Source organism: Triturus cristatus, chromosome 3_2 (genome assembly GCF_964204655.1).
Source record: "Triturus cristatus chromosome 3_2, aTriCri1.1, whole genome shotgun sequence".
NCBI classification, from domain to species: domain Eukaryota; kingdom Metazoa; phylum Chordata; class Amphibia; order Caudata; family Salamandridae; genus Triturus; species Triturus cristatus.
In genome coordinates this window covers 527,121,767-527,138,723 of record NC_140584.1, presented here as the reverse complement: position 1 = coordinate 527,138,723, position 16,957 = coordinate 527,121,767, and positions in this window count along the sequence as shown.

The window sequence follows — 16,957 nt, the reverse complement described above, 5'->3', positions numbered from 1 at the left end:
CCTTGGCTTCATCAGCTAACCTGATTTGCCAATAGCCTGCTGTAAGGTCAAATGTACTTAGATATTTGGCTGAGGCCAAAGTATCTATTAGTTCATCTGCCCTTGGTATTGGGTAGGCATCAGTCCTTGTGACTGCATTGAGGCCTCTGTAGTCAACACAAAACCTCATCTCTTTCTTACCGCCCTGGGTGTGAAGTTTTGGGACCAGGACTACTGGGCTAGCCCAAGGGCTATCTGAGGGCTCAATAACACCTAGCTCCAACATTTTCTGGACTTCAGTCCTGATACAGTCCCTGACATGGTCAGGTTGCCTGTAGATTTTACTCTTTACAGGCAGACTGTCTCCAGTGTCCACCTCATGGGTGCACCAGGAAGTCTGACTTGGGGTCAGACTGAACATATGTCTAAACTGCTGTAGCACTTGTCTACATTCAGTTTGTTGATGTTCAGTGAGGCTGCCTGCCAAAGCAACGCCATCCACTGATCCATCATCAGGGTTCTGAGAGAGGAGGTCAGGGAGAGGGTCACTCTCCTCCTCCTGGTCCCCATCAGTTGCCATGAGCAAGCTCATGTCAGCCCTGTCCACATATGCTTTAAGTCTGTTGACATGGAGCACTCTAAGAGGGCTCCTGGGAGTACCAAGGTCTACCAGGTAGGTGACCTCTCCCTTCTTTTCAACAATTGTATGGGGGCCACTCCATTTGTCCTGGAGAGCTGCTGGGGCCACTGGCTCCAACACCCACACTTTCTGGCCTGGCTGGTAAACAGTCAGTACAGCCTTTTGGTCATGCCAAGCTTTTTGTAGTTCTTGGCTTGCCTCAAGGTTTTTTGTGGCCTTCTTCATGTACTCAGCCATCCTGGAGCGGAGACCAAGTACATAGTCCACTACATCCTGTTTGGGAGGTTTGAGAGGTAACTCCCATCCCTCCTTCACTAGACATAATGGTCCTCTCACAGGGTGCCCAAACAGAAGTTCAAAGGGGCTGTAGCCAACCCCCTTCTGAGGAACCTCCCTGTATGCAAACAGAAGGCAAGGAAGTAAAAGGTCCCATTTTCGCCTAAGCTTTTCTGGGAGGCCCTTAATCATTCCTTTCAGGGTTTTGTTGAACCTCTCAACTAACCCATTGCATTGTGGGTGATAGGGAGTGGTGAATTTGTAGTTTACACCACACTCCTTCCACATTGCAGTCAAATATCCTGACATAAAGTTGGACCCTCTGTCAGAGATAACCTCCTTAGGAAAGCCCACTCTGGAGAATACTCCAATGAGGGCTCTGGCTACCACAGGGGCTGTAGTAGTCCTGAGGGGAATAGCTTCTGGATACCTGGTGGCATGGTCCACTATCACCAGTATGAATCTGTGCCCAGATGCTGTTGGAGGGTCAAGGGGACCGACTATATCAATCCCTACCCTTTCAGAGGGGACCCCCACCACAGGTAGTGGTATCAGGGGGGCCTTTGTAGTGCCACCTGTCTTGCCACTGGCTTGACAAGTGACACAGGAGCGACAAAACTCCTTTGTATCTTCAGACATGTGTGGCCAATGAAAATGTGGAACAAGCCTGTCCCAGGTCTTGTTTTGGCCCAAGTGACCTGCCAATGGGATATCATGTGCTAGGGTCAAGAGGAACCCCCTAAACTTCTGAGGAATCACCAGCCTCCTGGTGGCGCCAGGAGTTGGTTCCCTAGCCTCAGAATAAAGGAGCCCCTCATCCCAATAAATCTTATGGGACCCACTAGCACTCCCAGCAGCCTCAGCAGCAGCTTGCTGTCTGAGGGGTTCAAGAGTGGGGCAGCACTGTTGCTCTTTGCTCAGATCTTCCCTGGAAGGGCCCCCTGCCCCCAAGAACTCAACCTGTCCAGGCTCAAGTCCCTCTGGGGCAGTTCCTTCTTCAGGCTCTGCTTCTCCTCCCTCTGGAGGGGAATCTGTGATCTGAGACAGAGGGGAAGGCCCAGCCTTAACCCTACTGCTCTTCCTCTTGGGTAGCACCTGGTCCATAGTTTCAGGATCCAGAGCTGGTTCAGCTTTATGCATTTTGGCTTGTGACCTGGTCACAGCAAATACCTCTGCAGGTATGCCCAACATCTCAGCATGAGTCCATAATTCTACTTCAGACCAGGCTGAAGTCTCCAGATCATTGCCCAACAGACATTCGACAGGGAGGTCTGCACTGACTACAACCTTTTTAAGGCTAGTTACCCCTCCCCAGGAGAAATTAACAACTGCCAGGCTATGGTTGGTCCTGGTGTTGCTAGCATTGGTTACCTGGTACATTTCCCCCAGGATGATCTGTGTAGGATCCACTAGGTCCTCTGCCACCATGGTGACACTAGCACCTGTGTCCCTAAATGCCAAAGCCTGTTTGCCATTTATAATAGGCTGCTGTTTGTATTTGCCCAGGTTACTGGGGCTCACTAGGAATGACATATCAAGGTCTCCCTCACAAACAAGCAATGCCTGTGTTGGTACTCTGACTAGGCCAGAGTCCACATCAGAACCCAGGGTCAACCCTACTACACCCTTATTCTGTGCATTACCTCCACCACTGGCTGTACTAGGGGGAACAGGTGCCTTAGGGGCTGAAGTGGTGGGGGATTGGTCTTTGGACTTGGTACAATCAGAAGTCCAGTGCCCCTTCTGTTTACAGTAGTTGCACCAGGGCTTCTTTTGGCCTTTTTTCTTGTTAGATTGTGACTCCCCACCAGATGCAGATTTTTGGGGCCCTTGTGAAGACTTCTGGTCTTTAGACTTATCCCCACCTTTCTCTGAGCCTTTAGGATCTTGCTTCTTAGTGTCACCGCCCTGGTTCTGGTTTTTCTGCTTCACCCTGGTTCTGACCCATTTGTCTGCCTTCTTTCCCAATTCTTGGGGAGAGGTCAGATCAGAGTCCACCAGGTACTGATGCAACAACTGGTTCTGGCAATTATTAAGGATCTGTTCTCTCATTATAAGATTATACAATCCCTTAAAGTCAGTTACTCTACTACCAACCAGCCAACCTTCTAGAGCCTTGGTTGCACAATCAACAAAGTCAGTCCAATCCTGAGTCTGTGTTTTCTGGGTATCCCTGAACTTCAACCTGTACTGTTCAGTGGTTAAGCCAAACCCATCTATCAAAACACTCTTCAGGGCTTCATAGTCATTAGCATCCTCTTCTCTAACAGTGAGGAGCTTGTCTCTACCTTTATCTGAAAAGGAGAGCCACAAGATTACTGCCCACTGTTTCTGGGGGACCTGTTGAACTTTACAGGCCCTCTCCATAGCAGTTATCCATTTGTGGATATCATCCCCACTCTGGTAGGGAGGAAAACCTTGGACAGGTTCCTATGGTCAGGAGTATAATCTCTGTTTCTAGGGACACTGTTGCTGCCACCAGGGGCATCTAACCCCTCCTTCTTTGAAGCTCTTTGGAGCTCGAAGGCTTCCCTATCTAAGGCCAGTTGCTTGGCTCTGAGAGCAAGCTTAGCTTCCTCATACTGTAGCAACTTGTACCTTCTCTCAGAAGAGGTCTCCCTGGGAAAGTTGGAGTTCTTCTGTGGGACAGATTCTCTTCCAAAGTGGTATGAATGGTCAGATTCCCTTGAGAGGGACCTAGGCCTCTCTCCCACTCTGTCAGTTCTCTTAGGGAGAATTCCTCTGTTCCTTTCAGACTCTTCTGAGTCTGGCCCTTCAATCACAGACTCCAGGTCATCTTGATTTTCATCATCAGACCCAGAGACTATGTTTGACCCACCCCCTGATCCAGACCCACTTGCTCCTAGAGCTTGTTTCAGGTCATCTGCTACTAGCAGATCTATCAGGTGCTGTGATGAGGGACTCCTGCCCACCCTCAGTCCTCTTTCAAAGCATAAGGCCTTCAGGTCAGTGTAGGCCATGTCTTTGTACTGAGATGGGATGGACCCACTGGCTCCATCTTGGTGAGGCATACTAGTGTTGTGCAGTGTTGTACTACCTACACTAGTTGTGGCCTACTAAACCTAGCTTGAGCTGTAGCAAGGGTGTGCTTATCCCTTTACACACAGCTCTAAGTTCAGTAGAACTTATTGATACTAGCTTGACTTTATATGTACCTTGAGTACCTTAAGTGGTTTTCAGTTAGTAATTCAAATTGAGATTTTCTGGTAAAACAATGGCAAGCTGTAATCCCACACGCTGCCCATCAATGTGAGAAGTTGGCCTGGCATATGCTGGTCACTAGTTCTAGTGGCCACCTTGCACCAGTCCAATTCGACTCTTGGTAGATAGGTTTAAAGACAACCTTTTAAAAGAAAGCTATCCTAGTGGTAGCTGTGGAGAGCAGCCTTCAGGCTAAGTCTCTGAGGAATGTAAAGCAGCTTGTTTTACCTTATAATCTCTTGAATTACCAAATGAAAGGACACCACACAGGTATATATATGAAATATATCTGTATTTATTACTAAATATACTCTACTAATCTCTTTATGAGATTAGTCCCAGGTAAACATTCAAAAGATCAACATTTCTCAATAAATTAAGCACATAAATCACTGTAGCCCTAGGGGCGTACCAGACCATATACCAAGTAAATGGTATAACAAATTCGACAAGCAAAATGAAGAGGCCTAGGGCCTTGGGAATCGCTGGGGCTTCACTGCTGTAGTGTGTTCAGGTAAGTAGCCAGCCCACAGGAGGCGCGTGCAGTGTCTAAACACGCACGCAGGTTTCTCATAGACTTCAATGCAAAAATGTCGCGCTTTGTATTTTAAAGTTCTAGGGCACTTCTGAGTGGACAACAAGCACACAACTTACAGGGTAAGTATTTCGATAGCCAATGCACACTTGGGCACCGTAATGCCAGAGTTACCTCACCCAGGGAGTCCGGGTGCACAGGTGTCCTTTGGTGTAGGGTTGCGATGCTGATTTCAATGGGAATCGAGGTGTTCTTGCTGCTTGTGTCGTCGAGAGAGGTGTCCGTTCGGTTCCAACGATGGATTGGAGTTGCAGGCGACCTAGAAATTGAGGGGACAGAGTTCAGAGTCACTTGCCAGTGACCGGTGGCCTTCAGGATAGATGACCACAACTGTCGCGTCGCTTTCGTCGCTGATGGTGTTTTGTCTCTTCGCCCACGTCGTCCAGGAGGGATCGATGACAATCAGCAGCTGGAGTTGGAGGGTCCCACGACGTCTGCAGCTGTTGGCGGTGTCGGCCCTCGGATGGAGCCAACAAACCTTGGCAACCGCAAGTCTCGGGTAGAGTGAAGATTGTGGATGGCTCAGACCAGCAAGGTCTGAGGGACTTACCCAGCGAGGGTAAGTGAGGGTAGGCCCAAAGCAACCAGGCCAGCCCTTGGAATAGTTGAGGATGTCTTCAGGAGGGCTACTAGCCAACGGGCAAGCAACCGCGAAGACGCCTTTGCAGGAAAGCTGCAGCAACAGCCCACGGTCACTCGGGACGGGGTAGACCGCTGATCTTTGGTTCAGTACCTGCTCGGGACTTGGACATTAAGTGGTCCAAAGCACAGGTTTGTAGTTTGTCGTTCAGGGCTTGCACTCGAAATCAGTGCACGGTTCCCTGGTATTGTCGTTCCTCGTCACTCGTGGGGTCCAGACGCCACAGCTTCGCTGGGGACTCAAAATGGCCGTAGAGAGGTCAGGAAATCGACTTCAGGGGACGCAGGGACTTCGGGCTCCGGCGGGAGCGGTAAAGTTTGCAACCGTTGTTCAGTCCTTAAGGTGCCTGCAAAGCAGGGGAGCCACTCCTTGGCTCCAAGGGAGATCCTTCGGTCTTCTAAAGGTAGTAGAACGTTGAAGGGACCGGATTCTTCTTCGTAGAGCGTCGTCCAGGTGTAATCTGAATTGCATTGGCAATGTTTGGTATCTTATACTGTAAAGATGGGAGGGACTAGCTCTATGGCCACTCCTCTAGGAGGGCCAGGGTAGGGGGTGGTTACACCCTCTTCCCTTTGTCCAGTTTCACGCCAGGACAGGGGCAGAGGCCCCTGAACCGGTTTGAGCTGGCATATGCACAGAGGAGCCTACTGCTCCCCCAGTGCAGGACTTCAAAGGCACTCTAAGAGTGCACCCACCCAGCTCCAATACACTAAATCCTGTCTGGAAGGTTGTGACACCTCCCTGTGACAGGAAACCCTTTGTTGAGCTCCCTCCACTGCGAGTTTCGGTCAGCAGCAGGAGGGCAGCCCGGTGTCTGTGCTGGTGGCATCCATTTTGTGATGCCAGGGCTTTAGAAGATTTCTACCGTTTGGTACAGTGGGTACATGTCGTCCCCTCTAGTAGGGTGGGATCATACTCCCACACCAGTTACTGGTGTGGGGGTATGATTCCAAAACGTTTGACACCAAACACGACATGTTTTGATGCAGTCATTCCAAAGTTAGCATTAACCGGGAGGTTATAATGCACTTAAGAGTATATGGTTTAACCGCATCCACAAACAGCAGCAGAGAATAGACTCTGCCAGCTGCAGAGGGGTCCTGCTCAGGCAGAAGCACCCCCTCACATAGTAAACCACGCACCCTGCCCTTGGGATTCATGGGGCCTACCATAGGGGTGACTGATAGGTTCATATGTGTGTGTATGGTGAGATATAGAAACCTATACCTCAGTGAGGAGTGCTAACACTACCTCACACAGGCTGCAGTAGCAGGCCTGTGGTGTCAGATTGAGAATGCTTCCCAGGGGTGGCATAATACATGCTGCAGCCCCTGGTAGGCCTGTGAAGTACCAATGCCCTAGGTACCTAAGGTACCATATACTAGGGGCTCACAAGGTACCACAGTATCCAATCACTAGTGCATCTAGTATGCACATCAAGTTGTTTAGAGAGATCAGGTAGACTGGGGCCCTGATTAGCAGGGACCCAGCCAGACTATAGCCAGAAACCAGTGTATACATCAGAAAAAAAGTGGGGGCAACACAAGTGCAGATCCTACTCTCCTACACCGTACCCCCACCCGTGTATGCATGCAGCGTACCAACTCCCCACCCGTGTATGTACGGACCGTACCCCCACCCCACTAGTGTATGTACGGACCGTACCCCCACCCCACCAGTGTATGTACGGACCGTACCCCCACCCCACCAGTGTATGTACGGACCGTACCCCCACCCGTGTATGGACGGACCGTACCCCCACCGTGTATGCATGCAGCGTACCAACTCCCCACCCGTGTATGTATGGACCGTACCCCCACCCCACCAGTGTATGTACGGACCGTACCCCCACCCCACCAGTGTATGTACGGACCATACCCCCACCCCACCAGTGTATGTACGGACCGTACCCCCACCCGTGTATGGACGGACCGTACCCCCACCCGTGTATGCATGCAGCGTACCAACTCCCCAACCGTGTATGTACGGACCGTACCCCCACCCCACCAGTGTATGTACGGACCGTACCCCCACCCCACCAGTGTATGTACGGAGCGTACCCACACCCGTGTATGAATGGAGCGTACCCCCACCCCACCAGTGTATGTACGGACCGTACCCCCACCCGTGTATGCATGCAGCGTACCAACTCCCCACCCGTGTATGTACGGACCGTACCCCCACCCGTGTATGGCCGAACCGTACCCCCACCCCACCAGTGTATGTACGGACCGTACCCTCACCTGTGTATGCATGCAGCGTACCAACTCCCCACCTGTGTATGGACGAACCGTACCGCCACCCCACCAGTGTATGTACGGACCGTACCCCCACCCGTTTATGGACGGACCGTACCCCCACCCCACCCGTGTATGTACGGACCGTACCCCCACCGTGTATGCATGCAGCGTACCAACTCCCCACCCGTGTATGTACGGACCGTACCCCCACCCCACCAGTGTATGTACGTAACGTACCCCCACCAGTGTATGTACGGAGCGTACCCACACCCGTGTATGAATGGAGCGTACCCCCACCCCACCAGTGTATGTACGGACCGTACCCCCACCCGTGTATGCATGCAGCGTACCAACTCCCCACCCATGTATGTACGGACCGTACCCCCACCCGTGTAAGGCCGAACCGTACCCCCACCCCACCAGTGTATGTACGGACCGTACCCTCACCTGTGTATGCATGCAGCGTACCAACTCCCCACCCGTGTATGGACGAACCGTACCCCCACCCCACCAGTGTATGTACGGACCGTACCCCCACCCGTGTATGGACGGACCGTACCCCCACCCCACCCGTGTATGTACGGACCGTACCCCCACCGTGTATGCATGCAGCGTACCAACTCCATCACCCGTGTATGTACGGACCGTACCCCCACCCCACCAGTGTATGTACGGACCGTACCCCCACCCCACCAGTGTATGTACGGACTGTACCCCCACCCATGTATGCATGGAGCGTACCAACTCCCCACCCGTGTATGTACAGACCCTACACCCAGCCGCCCCTGTATGTACAGTGCGAAACACCACCACGATGGACGGTGCGGACCAACACCCTGCCCGTGTTCGTACGCACCCTACCCCAGGCCCACACACCAGCACCCTCACCCAACATCGGGCACGTACGAGTCGTACTAAGCCATAGCAAAGGACAGCACTCTACAACAACATGGCCCATATATGCACCGCACAGACGCTAAAAACACTCCTACTGAACCAGGACAAACCAAAAAAACACAAGGAAAGTCAATCCGAGGCACACGACACCTCAAAACATATCCAACAAGGCCAAATACATCCTATACACTGACCTGCAACTGACAAACAGATAAACAGAGGCCCAAACCACTACCATTCCTTATAACACACCCACCCAAAGTTCAAACACAGCCAAACCCACAAATGGACCAATAAAAAGGCCCAACACACACAAACCATGATCCTTTGCAACAGATCCACTGCTGCCAGACCCCAGAGACAACGCACTGCACCATACTTCAACCATCAATACACCTTACACTTGCACTCCTTCACACAACCACCATCACAAACACACCCTCATCACATTCACACACACACACCTGCACACCCACAACCATCCACACCCACACCCATCCACACCCCCACCCCCATAACCATCCACACCCACACCCCACACCATGCCCACCAACAAGAATCCAAAGTTCACAAAGGACGAGCTGGAGTCCCTTGTCGACGAAATCATCAGAGTCGAGCCACAGCTCTTTGGAACATTGGTCAGACGGACCAGCATATCAGAAAAAACTGCCATGTGGGAGAGGATAGTCAATTCCGTGAATGCTGTTGGGGCCACCAGAAGGACCAGGCATGAGTGCCAAGCCAGGTGGTACGATCTGCGGAGGACGGTCCGCCGCAAAATGACGGACGAGCACAACCAGGCCAACATCACTGGAGGAGGCCCGCAGACCGGTACACTACCATCCCTGGGAGGAGAAGGTGATGGCCACGCTGCCTCCGTTGGTAGTAGACGGACTAGAAGGAGTCCGAGAGCCTGGTGAGTACACAAACAACTCACCTCACATGGGTGGAACGCCATATACAACCCCAATAACCAATCATGCACGCAACCCCCCCAAAGCCAGCACCGGACACAACCACACTCCAAAAACACACACATGCCACTAGCGCCTCCATGCCCCATGCCCCAAGCAAGGCCATGCCAAGAGACAGGCCACACAAAACACCAACACAAGACAGGATGTCCCTGATGCCGGGAGGGTGGGCCTCAAAACTAACATAGAGCAACTCTGAAGCACACAACAATGCCCTCAGCCCATATGGCTTAGGGCCCAGCCATACCAACAGTGTGTCCCCACACAGTACTCTTTTACCTGCTAATGGTGGCCGTGTTGCAGGACGACATGGGTATGAAGGCACAATTTGCACATAACCAGCAGCCAATGAAGACGCAGCACACTGAAAGAGTGTCAACACACACTGCCACAGCAGCAGCGCAGACTCACACACTCCGCCCTATGGGTGCCGGCAGAGAAGAAACAAACCCACATGAACAAGCCAATGGCCTTTGCAAGACCTGCAAACTGTGTGTGCCCAGGAAGCTGGGCTGAGGTGACAGAGGGTGACATACAGAGGGAGGGAGAGGGGCAGAGAGAGGGACAGAGACAGAGGTGGACACAGGTAGACAGACTGAGGGAGGGAGGAGGCTGACAGAGGGAGGGAGAAGGGGAGACGGAGGGAGACGGACAGAGGGAGGAGGCTGACAGAGGGAGGGAGAAAGGGAGACGGACAGAGGGAGGAGGCGGATAGAGGGAGGGAGAAAGGGAGATAGAGGGAGACGGACAGAGGGAGGAGGCTGACAGAGGGAGGGAGAAAGGGAGACAGAGGGAGACGGACAGTGGGAGGAGGCTGACAGAGGGAGGGAGAAAGGGAGACAGAGGGAGACGGACAGAGGGAGGAGGCTGACAGAGGGAGGGAGAAAGGGAGACGGACAGAGGGAGAAGGCTGATAGAGGGAGGGAGAAATGGAGATAGAGGGAGACGGACAGAGGGAGGAGGCTGACAGAGGGAGGGAGAAAGGGAGACAGAGGGAGACGGACAGTGGGAGGAGGCTGACAGAGGGAGGGAGGAAGGGAGACAGAGGGAGACGGACAGAGGGAGGAGGCTGACAGAGGGAGGGAGAAAGGGAGACGGACAGAGGGAGAAGGCTGATAGAGGGAGGGAGAAAGGGAGATAGAGGTAGACAGACAGAGGGAGGAGGCTGACAGAGGGAGGGAGAAAGGGAGACAGAGGGAGACGGACAGTGGGAGGAGGCTGACAGAGGGAGGGAGAAAGGGAGACAGAGGGAGACCAAATCACCCTTGGGTGGTGTGGCCATGTCCGCTCGTCAGCAGGTGGACTGTGTGCATGTAGGCAAGGTTTGGCAGTGCCTTAACCCCCCCTTCAACCTTTGATAAACACTAGGCCATGTGTCAATCTGTGCACGAGTACATCCGTGCTGCAGGCACAAACAGAACCTTACACCCAGTGTGTTCGTCAGAACCCTGTCACAAATTGTTAAGTTACCTACCTGCATTCTCAAATAGCATGGAATAAACACCATTTGGCCACGTACAGTGCAACACGTAAGGCGGCTCTGCATGGCTTGCTACGCCCGCTCACTACACTGCTGACTGCGTTCACAAAATATGCATCAACTAAGATAGTGTCACAAATAGGTAAAGTGTCGAAAGCTGTGGCCAAGGGACATACCCATGCACAAGTGCACTGTGTGAGGAATGCTAGCCAAATCCAACCACCCAGAGGAACTGTGCCAAATCAAAAAAGAATGAAACAGGGATGTCGCATGTAACACAATTAACACTACTCTCTCACATACAGGTCAACGTCATCGATCTCCCCCCAACACTGGGGGGGAAGACTCACAGGACCAGGCTCTGCGTGAAGAGGACACCACCGGCAGCGACGATTCTCACCACTCCATGGATGACCCAGACCAACCTGGCCCCTCTGGTGTCCAACCACCTGCAGCACCTGCGTCAGGTACAACTGTGCCAACCACCACCCCCATTCCTGCCACATCCCAGGAGACACCCAGGAGCCCTGCCCGCACACAACAACACAGCCAGTCTGTCCAGGAGGGACAAGGTTCTCCGGGCACCCAGGAGGAGGCAGGCGACACTGCAAATGCCATCCCTCAGGGGTCCCGGAGACCCGATGTGCCCACAACGGCAGGCCAGGTGCAAGTGGGCAGGGGTGGTGGGAGTGGAGGACGGCGGAGGCGCGAACCTGCCCAGTTGGCTCAGGACCCGGCTATGGCACACGTCAGAACCATCCTGGACGCATACCGGCGTGACTCCAGAGGCATCGCCCAGGTAGTGGGGACCCTCAATGAGATGAAGACCATGCAGGTTGAGCATCATGCCAGGATGGAGGCAAGACTGGCAGAGCTCTTGGCGGTGTACAGGGACGTGAGCCAATCCCTCCGTCAGATCGCCCAAAGCCTGGCAAACCCTCCCTGTGCCACCAGGCGTAGAGCAGCACCAGACACAGGGAGGGAGGAGGAGGAGGATTCATCTGACGGAGCGTCCCTTGCATCGTCAAGGCAGGCGTCTGAGGGTCCCCGCAGGAAGGTGGGTCGCCCACGAAAAAGACCGTGAGAGTCAGCGGAACATCACCATCTCCCAGGTCACCTGGCCTGGCACCTGGCCCTCTGCAGCACAGCAGCAAAGGACATTCTCTGCCACATGGCCTTGCTGGTCACTGTCTGACCAATGTTGACAAAGACTGTGGCACAGACTCTGATGACTGTCAATGGCAAGGACACCAACTCCCCCTGTGAACTTTGGATTCTACACTCCCGCCAAGCACCTCTTGTCACCCCCCCAAACACGTACCCCAGCACTAATAAAGTTCCGTCATTTTGCATTATTCCACTACAAGTGTGTGTTTTAAAGTCAAACCATGCCTGATTTCTGAATTAACTCCAAACATCCATACCCTGGGGTCTGAGTCTGGCACAGGACACACATGGGTCACAACGTACCATCCAAGACAGACATGGAGCACCATACTCACCCGTGATGGGCCCAACCAGCTGAGGGGGTGCCCGCACAACTGTGCCTACAGACCTATTTAGAAGAGCAACAGTCATGCGCAGAGGTCAGGGATCATGTGGAGTGTCCTGGGGTGGGAGTCCCAGGTATGTGTAGACATGTGGCAGAACCATGTCCTGCATGCTTGAGTCAGGTGGATGTGGAGAAAGGTGGGCCAGCCACGGTTGGATGCATGGAGATGGCACAATTGGGTGTTGGATCGCAGTGCCACAAGGTTGTGTTGTGGTTGTGGGCTGCATCCTGAGTGTGTGCGTGGATTGAGAAGGTCATCCTGCAGCTGGCAGTGATCCACTCCCCCCATCTCTGTTGGACGTTGATGTGGCCTGGTCGCCAGATGTAGTAGCAGAGCTGTGCAGATGCACCCTGGATGTGGACAAGTATCATGGGATTTCTAACGTACATGTCCGTAGAGTGCAGGGTAGGATTAGACACGGATGTCGTAGTTGACCTGGGGGATGGTCTCCCTCTTGCCTTGAGGTGGATGGAACTGGGGATCTTGTGCATAATGCAGAGTGTGCTGCCGCATGAGGCACAGATGCTGCTGATCAGCATAGCACATGTCAGCAAGCAATCCATGATGAACACCAGCTCGTTTGCGGGGACACTGGGTGCCCTTGCAGCAGGGCCTGCAGCAGCATGTGCCATGTCAAGGAAACAATGCCACAAGTAGCACACAAAGACAAGGATCTCAGGAAGGAACCATGCAAAAGGTGTATGTCAAGGAAGGAATGTCTGGTTCAACATGGCACACACACACACAATGGATTCACATGCAGCACAGTGGCCGTCGTGGAGACTGACATGCCACAATACCTACACAGCCATGGACATCATGCACAATACAGAATCTAATCCCTGACAAACAGCTTGCATCTTGCTACTCTACACATAGACTCATATGCACCATCTCTGAGAACAATGGCAGACATGCCGCATGCACAGTGGCAACAGACCCCCATTGACAGAGATGAGGCACCTTGGAGGCAGAGGGACACCTTTATTACTCATGTGTGTCGGAATGCTAATGCAACTCTGTCAACACATACACAGGTCATGTGGATGAACACGTGGGACCAACACTGGCACCCCCCTTACCACCACAGATGCTGGAAATCCATGCCACTGGCACACAAGTGACGGGTTACAGCTAAACACCCCCTGCTGCTCACGGAGAGCCTGCTATACACCATTGAGCCCCTAATGGGGAATTCACACACCATGTCAACCCGGTGCAACCCGTATGTTTCTGAGGCCAGTGTTACACACATTTATGGCTCCATCACAATCCCATTACAGATGACTGTCACCAAGTCTGACCATCAATTCAGGTGAATTCTGCTCCAGGTCATGTGCCCCATGGTGAATCTACATGTATGTGAAGTATCCAAACATGAACAGGAGCAGTGCACACACATTCAAAACAAATACCACTCCCAAAAAGCCGTGCTGCATCCCTTACCCGAAGGAGATTTTTGAACTGGTCCGTGCATGTAACGCTGATTCAGCACATGTTGCTGTGTTCATGAGGAATAGCAGGAGCACAACAATGCCACCAGCAGACAGCATGCGCAAGTATCTGTGGATGGGAGACACACCAGAAGTCAGCCAAAAGAAGCACATCCGCATGCATGTGCATGTACTCGACACGTATTAGGTTTTCAACATGCGAGGTGACAATGATGACTCTGGAAAAACATTCTTCTATTGCACCATCACTCGAGTGACACATTCAAACACACCTCAGACTCACTTGGAAGACATGCAGATGGACACACACATTGCAACACATGCCACACACAGCCCAATGCGTGCACACTCAGACACTGGAACTCACCACTAAGCAAAGAAGTCGCGTATGAGCCGACTCCGCATGTCCTCTACCGCCTCCTCCTCCTCCACATCACTTGCCTCATGCCCAAGCCCTTCATCCTCCACGGGTGGATGGTCCTGCTCATCTGGATCCAGGATGAGTGGCACAGCTTTCTCCACTGCCATGTTGTGCAGCATTCAGCACACGAGGAATATCTTGCAGACCTTCACCGGTGCATATGGGAGTGCGCCACCGGTCTTGTGGAGGCAACTGAATCGGCTCTTCAGGAGGCCAAACGTCCTCTCTATCACTCGCCTGGTCCGCCCATGGGCGTTGTTGTAGCGGTGATCGGCAGCCGTGCTGGGGTTGCGGAGAGGCGTGATCAGCCATGGCATGTTGGGATAGCCAGCGTCCCCTACATGGAAACATCATGGACAAGAGTGGGTCAGGAGGAGCAGTAAGACAGGAAGATGACGTTAAATACAGGACTGCCAGAGTATACCCACCAACAATACATGCTCGTTCGTTGCGCAGCTGCAGCATCATTTCAGGCACCCTGCTACGCCTCATGATGTACGCATCGTGTGCTGATCCTGGAAAACGAGCACAGACATGTGAAATCACCATGTTGGCAAGACACACCGCAAGGGCATTAATGGAGTGGTAATGCTTGCGGTTACGGAAGGCTACCTCCTGTGCCTGTGGTGGTACCAAAGCCACATGCGTTCTATCTATGGACCCAATAACATGGGGCATCCCTCCCAGGGCATAGAACTCACGCTTGACAGCTGTCAACTGCTCAGGAGTTGGGAATTTAATGAACTCATCAAGGTGCTCCAACATGGCCTCTAAAAAATCATGCAGAACACGGCTGAACATGGTTTGGGACATCCCACCGACATGGGCAATGGTATGTTGAAAGGTACCCGTGGCCAAGAAATGTAGGGCTGCCATCACCTTCATCTTGGGTGTCAGTGCACCAGGATCCCTGTGTAGCGGTTGGAGGTGTGCTGCCAGCCGTGTCGTCAAGTCCTCAATCAAACGTTGGGGGAAGCGGTAGCGGCGTATACAGTCATTTTCCCGCATGTCAGCCAAGTCCGGAATTGGTCGAAGGAGTGGCGGAGCCCTGCAGTGAATTAGAAGGGACAACGAAGAGTGAGTACAGTACACCACCAATGTCAATGTACAGAGCACATGCTCAACAGGCAATACACATATGCTACATACAGAGTCAGGTCTGTGCAATATGCACTGGACACGTATGCCAGGCATGCGACACTCCTACCAAGAGCCAGCTACAAACGTTGATTCTCAACCTCATTATGCCATGCCATGAAACTAGCTGTGGGCCAGTGTAAGTGAGCAGGCCTTAGTGGTCCGGACCGTACACACGCGTGTGTACGGTCCCTATCACTATGGGTGTGCTCGCGTACGTGTACGCCTTAGTGGTCCGGACCGTACACACGCGTGTACGGTCCCTATCACTATGGCGTACGCATACGCCAGCACCACGATAGTGATAGGGACCGTACACACGCGTGTGTATGGTCCGGACCACTAAGGCGTACACGTACGCGAGCACACCCATAGTGATAGGGACCGTACACACGCGTGTACGGTCCGTTGCAATGCATTTGGGGTGCCCTAGGGCTGTGGGACGCACCGTACCTGTGTTGTGACATAGGATTGCCATAGGGGACACATGAGGGACAAGTATAGGGGCCTAAATGCATGCTGGCTGTCATGGAGACCGAGTTTCAGGTTTGAATTTTGCATCATGTGGCCAGCAGAAGTCGGTTTGAGACAATTAACTTTGTTGCAATGTGGTTGTTGACATTACATCATGCTCAATTTTAAAACCATGCATAGCCTGTCACTGGGGTAGTTTTAAATTGATTGGAGGACACGTAGGATGCAAATGTGACTGAGCCAATCACTCTGTACTCCTGTAAATGAAACAGGCCAGCAAGGAAGATATAAGGCAGCCAGGTCCCTTGAGAGAGCACTTGCCTGCACATCCCTTCATTCCACAACACTGCTGCTGCTTGTCATTCCTCTGGCACCATGTCCAGGTCTGTGGAGAGGGCCCAGCCATTCACCATGGAGGAGAATATGGCGTTGGTGGATGTGATCCTCCCACAGTACACCATGCTGTATGGTCGACCAGGGGAGCAGGTGAGTACAGACCCCACTAGCTTAAACTGTGCCCCTTATTTTTACTGTGACTTCTGGCATTGTGTCCAGGTGTGACAGACATGCAGGGTTCTTCATAGTGGTTCCCAGGGGGGGGGAGGGCTCATGTCTCCCATGCAGAGCATGCTGTAGTTTCTGTGTGCACAACGCACTAGTATGGTGCTTACTGTGACGATCACTGCATGGTGCATGCCGCTTTCGGACTGCCTAATCCTCCTGGAAATGTTGTTCCTACAGTCCTGATGTGAGTCTGTGCTCCCCCCAGGGTGACAGGTGCCAGGACCCACAGATGTGTGTCTGTTCAGTGTACCTGTGGTGAGAGTGTCCAAATGATGTGTTCGTCCCCTGGACATTGGTGTGTGTGTGTGAGTCCCCTGTCATGTGGGTGTGTGCATATGTGGAGCATTGCACCCCAGCTGCATGTGGGATGGATACACCCTGCCCATCTGATGTGAGCAGGGAGCTGTGCTG